General features: G+C 40.6%; 1 protein-coding gene across 1 annotated transcript in view; it reads left to right on the top strand.

Moving 5' to 3' along the window:
• The first annotated feature begins 3,077 nt into the window (after positions 1–3,077).
• The window catches only part of GUCY1A1 (guanylate cyclase 1 soluble subunit alpha 1), a 59,870-nt gene continuing 50,501 nt past the window's right edge, over positions 3,078–12,446 (top strand). The window contains exon 1 of the mRNA XM_080797588.1: positions 3,078–3,410. The gene's annotated coding sequence lies outside the window, so the exon portion shown is untranslated. The remainder of the gene's footprint in view (positions 3,411–12,446) is intronic.

Here is a 12,446-nt window from a genome sequence, read left to right as displayed (position 1 = left end):
TATGGTTCTTGGTGCTATAGTAAATGGAATCGATTCTCTAACTTCCCTGTCTGTATTTTCATTGTTAGTGTATAAGAAAGCAACTGATTTCTGTACATTGACTTTGTATCCTGTCACATTACAGAATTGCTGTATGAGTTCTAGCAGTTTGGGGGTGGAGTCTTTTGGGTTTTCCTTATAAAGTATCATGTCGTCTGTGAAGAGAGAGAGTTTGACTTCTTCACTGCCAATTTCAATACCTTCTATTTCTCTTTGTTGTCTGATTACTGTTGCTAGGACTTCTAATACTATGTTGAACAAGAGCGGTGAGAGTGGGCATCCTTGTCATGTTCCTGATCTCAAATGGAAGACTGTGAGCTTTTTCCCATTGAGGATGATATTTGCTGTGAGTTTTTCATAGATAGATTTTATAAAGTTGAGGAATGTTCCCTCTATCCCTATACTTTGAAGCATTTTAATCAGGAACTAAATTTCAAAGACATCTTTAAAAAAAAAAAAAAGGAAAATCTTTATTTCATCTTTTCGTAATGACCAAATTTTTAAGAACTAACTTTAATGTTGCTCCATTATAAAGTGTTTATCCTATCAAAAGATATCTCTTCTTCCTCTGGCCTTTTATATCATGGAATTTATTTTTAAAAAGTAGTAAAAGATCCTCTTTCAATTATGTTGCCCACTGAAAGAAAGCCAAGCTCATGAGGTAGTTCGTCAATGCGTTATTCATTGTCCCCCTGAGGACTATAGCCTGGGTAGTATTTCAGATTGCTCTGAAGAACTGCTTCACAGCTTGTGAGCTACAGGGGATTACAGATACAAAAGACGAATATATATGTAGTTGTTCTCCAAATACTCACACATCACAAGGTATAATTTGGTTGTAAAAATATATATGCAGTTGTAAAATATAATAGAGTTGTAAAAATTAAGTTTTTCTGCTTTCTAAATAGACACAAGAAAGACCCTTAGTCCTCTTAATACTTTACGTTTCTATCATATCTGATTGTTTAAAACTATTGTTTGCATGCCTCTACTTAACTGGTTTTCTAGTTCTTCCTGTTCTTGATTTCTCCTTGAGATGACCTGAGACAATCCCGCAAGGCTGACATAGTCACCTACTGCAGATTTAGTGCACAGTGCATCCCTGGGTGTTTATTTTTACTTTTTATTCCCGGTCTTAAATTCTAAGAGCTCTGAGGACAAAAGTCCTACTGACTTAGGACATTAACATGGGTTGCAAACCTATAGAGGAGAAGGTTTCAGAGATGGCAGAACCAAAAAATGGCAATTTATAGCTCTGAACTTTTGCCTGATACTAAGGCAAAGTTTACTTAAATGTCTTTTTTTTTTTTTTTAATTTAAATGTCTTTTCCCCCCTTCTTTGCTTATACTCACTAATGTTTGCCATGAGGAGAACACAGTACACAAGCCTGGGAGAAAATTTTGCAAATGTGGTGAGTCTAACATGGGATTAGGTTATGTAGTGGGTTTTGGGAGAAACGTAAGAATTGCAGATAAACCACGAACGATTTGTTTCAGAGGTCCTGGGTTTAAAGAAGAAACACATAATAATCAGCATTAATTATGGATTCACAATGAAACAGCATAATGAGATTTTTTTAAGTCAGAAAACTGACCCAAAATGAATATCAGAACTTACTTCTCTGTGCTGGAATTCTCTCTCTCTCTTTCTCTCTGACACACACACACACACACACACACACACACAACCAATAAAATTAAATGCACGGAACCGAGCAGAATCAGGACTTTACTGGGAAGATGTGTAAGCTTTGCAACTGCAGAATCGCATTTGCAGAGGCGTAGATTGGCTTTAAAACCTGTAAAACAGGAAAAGAAAACCATCCATTTGGTATTAACTTCCCAGTAGAAATGTTGGAGGTTTTAACTACTGTAAACGACAGTTTTTCTGGACGAGTGCATGGTGCAGATTTTGTTTTCCTAAGTGAGCCAAATTTTCCTTGAGTTTCCTCCCTTTTTTGTTCCTCTTCCTTTGCCCCTGTCCCTGTCCCTTCTCTCTGTCTCCACACTGTAACTGCTGGGCTGGCGGTTGGGCGGCTGGAGAGACCAGGACTCAGTTCCCCTGCCCTAGCCTGGGCGTAGTGGGTGGGACTCTTAACACACAGCAGATTTTCCAAAGCAGGTTTCTTTGCAGTTAACCGAGACTTTGGCAGCTCTAAAAGCGAGGCCAAAAGGCAAAGAGCAGCCTGGAGCCGCCCCAGGCGACCTACACCTGCGCGGGGTTTGGGGGGGTGGAGGGTGGGGAGAGGGGGCAGGGAGCGTCGCGAGCATCAGCAGGACCCAGACCCCACTGACCTCACCATGGTTGGTTTTAGTCGCTACTTTCTTTTTCAGTCTTTCGGTGCAGGGAAGGGGAAGGATTCTGACAAGAACTTGATAGAATGCAGTAGGGAAAGGGATTATAAGGGATCGTTTGGAGTCGTCAGGGAAAGGGAGAGAGATACAGAGACAGGGAGGGACCGCGGCCAGAGCCAGAGCTGATTGAGTATTTGGGAGCAGAGCGGGGAATCCGGTTTGCAAGGCACGTCGCGTCCCGCCCAGCCTGTTGAGCAGGTAGACAGGAGTGAGCCCAAGTGTGAGTAGCGCGGTCGCGCGTTTGGTGGATGCACTCGCGCCGGGACTGACAGGTGCGGCTGCAGGGACCCTTCCCCGCTCACCCTCTCCTGTCCCTGACGCCCACTGTCTTTCCGCGTTCGCAGTGGGGATTTGCCGGGCGCTCCCGGGAGCTGCCCGAGATCCGGAAACGCAGCCGCTGGGTCTGGGAAGCCAGCGAGTAAGTGGTCTCTGCTTGCCCACGCGGGTCGGGGTTCCCCAGAGAGGCCGTCCTTCTCCCCTGGTCGGTGGCCTGGGCTCATCCCCTTTCCCCTCCCTGGGAAGACTTCCGTGAGCTCCCAGCTGCTCGGCCCCTGGGGGCCGGGGCCGGGTTCCCACGCTGGGGAGGAGCGAAGGAGCAAAGGAGTCGGCGCCCGGGGGACCCTGCTCAGGGGCCGGGAGGGGGGGCAGTTTGCGGGGCCCGAGGGAAGAGGACTGACGGGGGTGGGCGCCGGCCGTGCAGCGCCAGCGCCGGCGCTCGGAGAGCCGGGGCGTGAGAACGCGCGGGGCGCGCTGGGGCCGCTGCTCTCCCACGGCCGGGGCGCCGGGGCCTCGGGCGCACGCGAGGGCCAGCTGCGGCAGCAAAGGGCGGCCGGGACCTTAGAGCCGGCCGGGGCTCGAGGCCGCGCCCCGGCTTCACCGCAGCTTCACCCCGCCGGCGGGCTGCTGCGTGGGCGAGCCATTCGCCCTTGTAGGGAGCAAACCGCTACGATCGCGGAATTGCTTAGAGAAAGCAACCAGCAAACTTCCAGCGGGGCTGCTCGGGGCTGAACCGAAGAGTAAGTGTGTGTGTGTGTGTGTGTGTGCGCGCGCGCGCGCGCGGTCTAATCTGGCAGACCAATTTTCTGTTCTCATTAAGACCGCAGCACTTGGGGAAATGGTGAGCTGGGGATCAGGGCCGTCTCTGCGCGTCGGGGCTGTGCCTGCAGCCTGTTCCTGCTGAGCGGAGCGGCCTCACGGTGGCATTTGTGTGAGGGGCTGCAGTGCTTCGTGGTCATGTGATTTCAGGCTATGGATTTCATGCGTCTTTCTTTTGCTCACTTATTTCCTGTGGTTCTTCCTTTTGCACTCGATGAGCAGTTTGTATCTTCCGAAGTAATACAGGTTGGACGTCTGCCATCATGGTAACCGGTCAGAGGCACCGGGTTTCCAAGGTTCTGAAAACTCGTCTGAGTTTTAAATACAACAGGCCATATTTTGTGTGTGTGTGTGTGTGCGCGTGTGTGTGTGTCCGCGTGTGTGTGTGTGTGTGCGCGCGCGCGCGTATTTATTATATATCAGTAGTGATTTTCCAGGATCAGTCTTCCGATGGTGATATCATTAAATGTCTCCCTACTTACTTAAACTAGTCTTGGTGGGAGCATCATTAACCCTCTGGTTACATACAAAAACGTTGAAGCACTTAATGATAGAGGTTTTTTATAGCTTGATTCATAGTGTGGAAGTAATCTGTTGCTTTTCCTAAAATGGCTGTATTTCTTTTCAGGAGTGGTCCTGTCAGGTGCTTTACTATGAAGAGTGGTAAAAAATCAATAACAATAAAAATATAACAACAATCTGAAAATCTGAAATTCCAAAGCAAACTTTAATTTGTCAAAAAGCCCTATAAGCTTCATTACTCTTTGAGTGAGACTATCTGTGTAGTCTGTGTTCGTTAAGTTTTTTTTTTTTTTTTTTTTTTTTTTTTTAAAGATTTATTTATTTATTTGTCAGAGAGAGAGAGAGAGAGAGAGAGGAGTGAGAGTGAGCACAAGCAGACAGAGTGGCAGGCAGAGGGAGAAGCAGGCTCCCTGCCGAGCAAGGAGCCCGATGTGGGACTCGATCCCCGGACGCTGGGATCATGACCTGAGCTGAAGGCAGCTGCTTAACCAACTGAGCCACCCAGGCGTCCCATGTGTTCGTTAAGTTCTTAAGCAACTGTAGGTTGCTTAAGAGTCTGTAGGTCTCTGTCAAGGAGTCACGAAGCCCTTGATATTGAATGAACATTTGAGTCCCTGCATTTTTAGGGCGGTAGTCCAGAGTCCTCAGATATCCAAAGGGATTTTTGACCTAACAGAAAACTAACCACAAAGTTAAAATATAAAAGCTTTACTTTTTCTTGTCAAAACAATAGGCTTTCTACATAAAGCTTGCAGACATAAAATGGTAGAAAAAAATCTTGAATAACTCATGTTGCAATAATTAAACATTTCATGTAAAATAGGCCCCCTTGTGTGTTTTTAAATGCATCAGGAAACTTAGGTAGAGGAACTTTATTTAGTAGAAATTTGTGATAGATAAATAGGTACATTCTGTTTCTGCTTATACTGTAATATCTCTTGCTAGTATAACACAGAAAATTAAAAAAAAAATTCTATTTACCCTATTTTAAACGAAATAGGAATCTAAAGTACTTATACTTGGTGTGGTGTTTCAAAGTGTGTGAATATAAGTAATCCCTTAGAGGCCTTGTTTTTAGATGGCTTGTTTTAGATGGTATAACATATCTAAGATAGTTTTCTGTCATTTAGAGAATGTGGAAGAAAATGTAAAGGTATTTGACTTCCATCTGGCAACAGCAAAGGAAAGAGAAATGTGGGCAACTTCATAAGCCTTAGTCCTTATAGTTCTTATAACTATGGTTTATGAAACAATCTTATTTTAAGCCATTATTTTGAAAAACTGTTTTAATGTTGCACCAAAAACTAAAGAAGTAATAACTAAAATTAAATTACTTCTGTTATAAATACATCAATAAAATATTCTTGTGCCTAAATGTCAACTGTTGTGTCATAGATATTTTTGAAACAAAAAGATTTAAATCTTTAGTTAATACCAGGTTTGTTTGTTTTCTTATAAATTAATATTGGATAACCTTGAATTTTGTCAGAAACCATATCAGGGAGATTAAACCCTGTATTTACATTTGTAGATTACATTTGCTAACAATTAATAATGACTATAGGGAGGAGAATATTGATTTTTTAAAAAAATAATATCAGTACCCAAAAAATCTCTAGTTAAAATCAAATTTGCCTTAAGAATTAATTTCTCCAAGGAAGGAGAAATAGAAAGCTAAAGCAGTATTTGAATAAACCAAAAAGTATATTACTGATGGGAAAAACTTTTGGAGAAAATTAGATATTGAGAATATTTTCTATCTGTCAGATCTGCCAGCAAGTTGCTTAGCTTTTCTTTTTTTTGCTGAAATACATAACTTTTATGGCACTGATTTTTATACCATTTAATTATAGATATTCACCCAAGCTACTTTTCTTAAATACTAATTACTTTTCTGCATATTTGTAGAAAGAGATATTTTATTTCATAAAATAGCAATAATTTTATGTTTTTGTCTCTAGGCCACCAGGATTTATTCAGTAAGTATTTATTAGGTGCCCTATGCAATAGTTTTGAGTATCTCTACCTTGACCTGATACAAGAAGAATTTTTGACAATTTTTTAGGTCTTTATATGAACAAATTTGGTTGTCCATGGACTCGTTGACTTATTTGGGGTTAGAATACTGTTTTGACTATCCTGAATCACATTTGCTTATTTTATTTCTCTCAAACAGTTTGGAAGTGTCTGACCTATTTCATACTATTTTCTCTCTCCTGGGTTCAGGCCAACAGATTTTCTCTTCCTATAGTCATGAGGGTTATACAGTATGAATAGAATTATTTGCAAGGAGTGAAGAGCTTTAGGTAAGCTCCCTCCTCAGCCTACAGTAAGAAAGAATGAATGCTTTATAAAACTTGAGGGTCTCTGGGGCATGGTTACCCCTTGCCACAAAAATGTGATTTTCACTTCTTGTAGTTACTCCTATCATCTACCCAAAACGCTTTCTGGCAATTAATACTAGTTTTATAAAATGAACCCTCCCTTTCAGAAAATCAAAGGCAACTCAATTTAATTAACTCACATACCACCTCCTCCTACTCACCACAGTAGAAATTAGCAAGAAGTCAACAGAAGACAATGGCTTTGGGAGTGAACACCCTGGGGAAAGGAAGTTGGGCAGACCAGAAAAAAAACTTCTTGATCCTGAATTTTCTTCCAGTTCTGACCTATTTACATGTCTCCTTTCTCTATGTAGTATTACATTAAAAATACCTGTAAATATGTCTGTATGGCCTGCCAAACTCAGATCTCTTTCAGGATACTCATCACTGGGTCCATAGTACCTGGCACACAGTAGGTGTCTAATAAGATTATTTGTGTTGTCTTTGTAATTGTTGCATTAAGGTGGTGTTTTTTTGTTTGTTTGTTTGTTTGTTTTAAATTCTGTTCAAGGATACATTTTTTTTTTTAAAGAAATATTCGTCTTGCACTGACGCCCTGTGGAATATTCTGGTCTTGATCATCCAGAGACTTTGCTGTGCTCTTTTCTCATATGGCTTTCAGCCTGTTCAGAACTGCTTGTAAACTGCTGTTTCTTTCACCATCGTCCAATTACCCTTTGTTTTTTTAATTTAAATCTTTAACTTGTGTTACCCTGCCCCCATTACCAGTGCTTTTTGACCTCCTGAACATTCTGCTTTCCTTGGGAATCTAAAATAATGGGAGGTTGTTCAGGGCTTCATTCAACATCTATGATTTGGCTTTCACAGGACCCTAACCTGCTCGACTTCCCGGTGGGGGTCCACTAGTATTCACCCCCTTGGGCCTTCTCATCCCTCAGGGTTGCCCCAGCTGAACCAAAAGCTAAGCATTTCATATTTCTTACCAACAACGTCTTATCCCTTCCCTAATTCCACTCACTCATCACTACCCAACACCCTTCTCTCCCATTACTGTTAGTTGGGCACCCCCAATTTTCTCATGTTTTCATCTTTACTTACCACACTCATCTTGAACGGCAATGTCGACTCTGCTCCAGACTTCAGATCTCTTGCCACCAGAGCTACCAGAATCTGATTTACTCTAACTTCAGCTTAAGAGCTGGTTAGTAGGGCACCTGGGTGGCTCTATAAATTAAGTGTCTGCTTATGACTCAGGTCATAATCTAAGTGTCCTGGAATTGAGTCCCACCTCAAACTCCCTGCCTCACGTGAGTCTGCTTCTCCCTCTCCCTCTCCTCCTGCTCGGTCTCTCAATGTCTCTCTCTCTCAAATAATAAATAAATAAAATCTTAAAAAAATATAAAAGAGGTGGTTAACAGTGCTAGGAAGCTATTTTATCCTCTCTTGGATAATTCCATATCAAATTCTCCATAGTACTTGTTCCAGATTTTTCCAGATCTTCCAATCTGCCCACTTTAGCCTTACTTTCATTCTTAGCAGATGACTTTATTTCCATATTCACAGAGAATATTAAGTTCAATTTAGGCAAACCATTTATCAAGATTCATCTGGAACTTAGGAGGCATTTCTTTATTTGACCCATCCTGAGCATAAGAACTCTCTTCTTATAGTGAACAATACTATTTATCTCTGTAATATTTATGTGCTGATTATTACCTCTTAGAGTACTAATACAAAAGGCTTTTATATATGACAACTCTTGTGTCTCTCTGGGTCTGGTCCAGTTCCTTCAACTCATCTGTATTTGACATGCCTTGGAAGTCTCATAATCATCACAGAATTTCTCTTTTGGATGCCCTCCTATTTTTCTTAAAGTGTGGTCCCTAGAGCTGAACATAGATGAGTGGACTGATATCATTGAATATATCTGGTTACAACTTCTGGATACTGTATACTAATCATCCTAAACTCTAATCTGTCTTTCCCCCCTTTTTTTTTTTTTTTGCATCCACACTACACTGTTTAATTATGCATCCTTTTATCCATACTCTGATGCAGATATACTTCTCCCCAGTTGTACATTTGGCCACTTGAGTTGGGATTGTAAAAAATACTTAACCGCAATTAAATTTAATCTTTACCTTTAGTCTGTTGTTCCAAAAGGTCAAGGTATTTTTGGATTCTAATTCCTTGATAAAGATTAGCCATTCTTCCCAGTTTGGTGGCATTAATAGATTTGATTAGGATACAGTTAAGATCTTCATCCAAATAACTGCAAAATGCTGCACTGGAGGGACATCTGGTACGACCCTGGATCCTAGACACCTTCTTCTTGCTTTACATTAGTCTGTGAATTAGTAATCCTCTTTATGAGGATGTCCCCCGAGTTATATTCTCAACTAATTCTCTTTCTTTGGCATTTACATTCCTTTGTGTAGCCCAGGAGTATACTGTGACAGATATGGTCAAATTCCTTGGAAAAATGCATTTCCACTTTCTGCGGAATAGATACCAAATTACTATTTTTACGTAATGATATGCTCTCTGTGACCCTTCACTAGCTTGTAGGTAACAACACCTCACATTCTGAATACTCACATACCATAGTTTTACAAATCTCTTAGGAATCATACCTATAGGGAATGCCAAGCTCTCTAGGCTAGAGTTCGTGGATTCACCTTCTCTATTTTGAAAATTGAGACAATGGCTGGATTCTTCCTTTTCTACCAACCCTTCTCTTCATTGTAATATTTTTAAAGATGATTTTAACTAGTCCCTTATTTCATCCACAGATGCTTTCAGTACTTTGTAATGCGGTTCCTTCACATGAGTAGATTTAAACTCGTTTAGAATATTTAATATCATTCTATACCTTGGGCCTTAAATTTGTTATTTTGATTTCGGTCTTACTTTTGCCAGTATGAATATTGTTTTCTTGAGGAACGGAGATGAAATAAAACAAAAATAGAGTAATACTGCTTGACCAGTTCTGTGCCATCTTTTGAATTTCCTCACCTCCCCCGCAAGTCCTTGAACTCTTCCTATACCCAAATAAATGCCATTATCTCCACTTTATCTGAAAGATAAGCTAAAAGAATTAGAAAAACTTTTTTTTTAATTTATAATTTTTGGAGCCTTCAGTTTATTTTATATTTTATGACAGTCTTCTCAGAGTCTCAGTCTCTTTTTGGTACTTCTCACAATAAGGTTTATTATGGATTACGTTTGTCACTGGGCGACATACCAGCACAGTTTATGACACAGTCGCTGACTTGAGGGAATTTGAAGTCTGCCTGTAGAGATAACAGAACCCAGAAGTAGTCTCAAAATTACACACAGCAGCACTTACAAATGAGCTTAATATCAGTGGTGCCTTTTTAGGAAGGTTTGAAGAACTTAAAGGAGAGAACTTGGCAGGATGGAAATACTGAAGGCTCTCTAGAGAAGATCTGGCTCTTCGTTGAGATTTTGAAAGGACTGATGTGGGACTTTGCAGGACCTGTGGGATTTAAATATAGAGAAGAGTGGGAAGGGTGCTCTGGGCAGAGAACAGGAAAGGCGCGGAGCCGCAAGCGGGTGAGTGGGCTGAGCGTGGGTGTGTGCGTGTGCGTCCACGTGTGTGCATGTCCGTGGGGAACCGGGGTCTGGAGGGAGAAGGGGTAACAGCAGGTCTCCTCAAGCACAGCTTTGAAGTATTCCTTTGTGGAAAATACTATTACGACCTCTCCCTCCATTTCTAGATCTCTTTTTCCTTTGCTTGGTTTTCGGGAGGCCCATACCTACTCAACCTTGTAATCTCAAATCAGGCTCTACTTCTCAGAAACTTTCCTTGACCTTCCAGCCTGACTTAAGTGCTTTGTTATGTGTTTCCTTCAATGCCCTGTGCTTCCCCATCATATTATTATACTACCCTGTAATTGCTTGCTGAATTGCCTGTTTTCACCCGAACCCTCCTATTCCGTGGCAGGAGGTACCATTTCTGCCTAGTTCTCATTCTAGTCACAGACACCTAATAGAAATGTCCCATGGATCCTCAGCACTCACTAAAAATGTGTCATATGATACAGGCCTGCTTGGAGTGATGAGGCTATGTTGGGGCATATTTATAAAAAGATTTAAGGTAAAGAGAGGTTGGATTACAAAAGATCAGGATGCCAGGCTGAGTTTTGGCTTTATTAGGGAATGTAGAACTATCTCGTTTTTTTTTTTTTTTTGAGTTTAGGAACAGGATGCAGCACATGCATGACTTTTAATTAAACCTTCGTAAATGAATTCAAACTATTCAAAATTTGATATGCTTTTCTAGATTTAACGAGGAAATTATTTGGCTCCTTACCTTGCATCAGGTGTTTCCATGTGTGAGGTTGAGAAGACCCTGTAACTTTAATGCCATTTGTTTTATAAGAGAAGTTTTGTTCTTTTACTAGTCTAATTTTATTTGAAGGACGTTGTAGCTGCTAATTGTTCTCAATTTTCAATCATTTTACAGCTTCAGATACTCTCTATTATTAAAGTTGTTAAATGTTACGTGGTTTATATTATTAAGTTAATAACACACAAGGTGAGGAATTTCAGTGTTCCATTGGTATAATATAAACTTTTGAGTCATATATTTGTGAGCATAAAATTTAATCAAATGGACATTGGGGAGGGTATGGGCTATGATGAGTGCTGTGAAAGGTATAAACCTGGAGATTCACAGACCTGTACCCCTGGGGATAAAAATACATTATATGCTTATTAAAATAAATTAATTAATTAAAAAATTTAATCAAGATAGCACAATGGGTGGAGTATTTAGGGGATTAGAACTGTAACATGGAAGAGATTTGGATAAACACATTAACCTTGTCAGTACTTGATATGTCAAAATTTAAAACAAGATATTCTTACAATAGATTAGTATTCATTTGTAAATGTGATTAACAAAAGACTTTTCCCAGTGAAGACTCTTCGGCTAAAATTTCATTTTTTAAGTGTTTTAAAATATTCGCAGTCACTAATTGTAAGCAACATTCCTCTTTGTCCACCTCTACTCCCAAATAACAATTTAATGCACCGTGCATCTATTTCTGGTTCTTTTCTCCAGTGACTGGCTTAGAGTACTTCTTAAGCTCTTGTCGTGTGTGTTGTCTTAAGCTCTTGAAAAATCAGCGGTGGTATATAGGAGAGCTGCGATCTTTCTTCAGACAGCCTGTTCCTTGGATAGATAGCAAATTATCCGAACCTAATTTGTTAGTTTTCCCCATCTCCTCTTTCTCTGCCACCCCTTGGAGCTATAAGACTTTATCCTGATTCAGACTGGATTACCACCTGCAACTCATTTGATAGCTTGGCCAAGGGTAAGAAGGTTGCATTTGAGAGGTATCATAAGGCCATCTACCACAAAAGTTTTTCTTCCACTGGTCGTCTCCTAGGGACAACTGCTTTGGATCAATATAGTCCTTTGGATTTTATCTTTAGGAGGTCCTGGTATAACTATTTTACTGGGAAGAACAGCATTACCTTGTTTGCCCAACAGCAAAAGTCACATTTATTATGTTGCCTTCTACCTTCAAGCAGGAATACGGTTTCTTGGACCATAGACCTTCAAATGCAAGAGAAAAAGAAAACTGAAAGACTTAGCATGTAGCACCTAAATGAGAAAGGTAGGTACAAGTAGGGTACACTGGGGACAATATGGTGTTCAGACAGGAAGCTGAAGGTTAAAAAACGTTTAGGGTCCTAAAAAGAGTTGTTTCTTCACACTTTTGTTCCCTATCCTAACTGGGGGTGGTTAGGACGTTTTCCTCACCAGCATGTTGTGCCCTTGATTATCTACCTACATCAAACCAGATTAACATCAGTTTAGTTATATTTATCTTAATATTGGATCTGTTTCAGTACACAGTGGAAATTGGTAGCTGTAGGTTGTCACAGTCTGTTTTACACACAGTAAAATGGTGTTTAGCTCTGTTTCTTTACATTAGCTGTCCTCGGTAAATAATCACTGGTCATTGTTTGAGTATCAAGAATTTGCTGCATGCCATATATTAAAAACCATGTTAAGTGATGTAGAGATCATTCAGTGTTCATAATTTCAAGTAGTCT

This window comes from Martes martes (assembly GCF_963455335.1).
Source record: "Martes martes genome assembly, chromosome: 2".
NCBI lineage: Eukaryota > Metazoa > Chordata > Mammalia > Carnivora > Mustelidae > Martes > Martes martes.
This window is presented reverse-complemented; position numbering and strand designations above follow the sequence as displayed.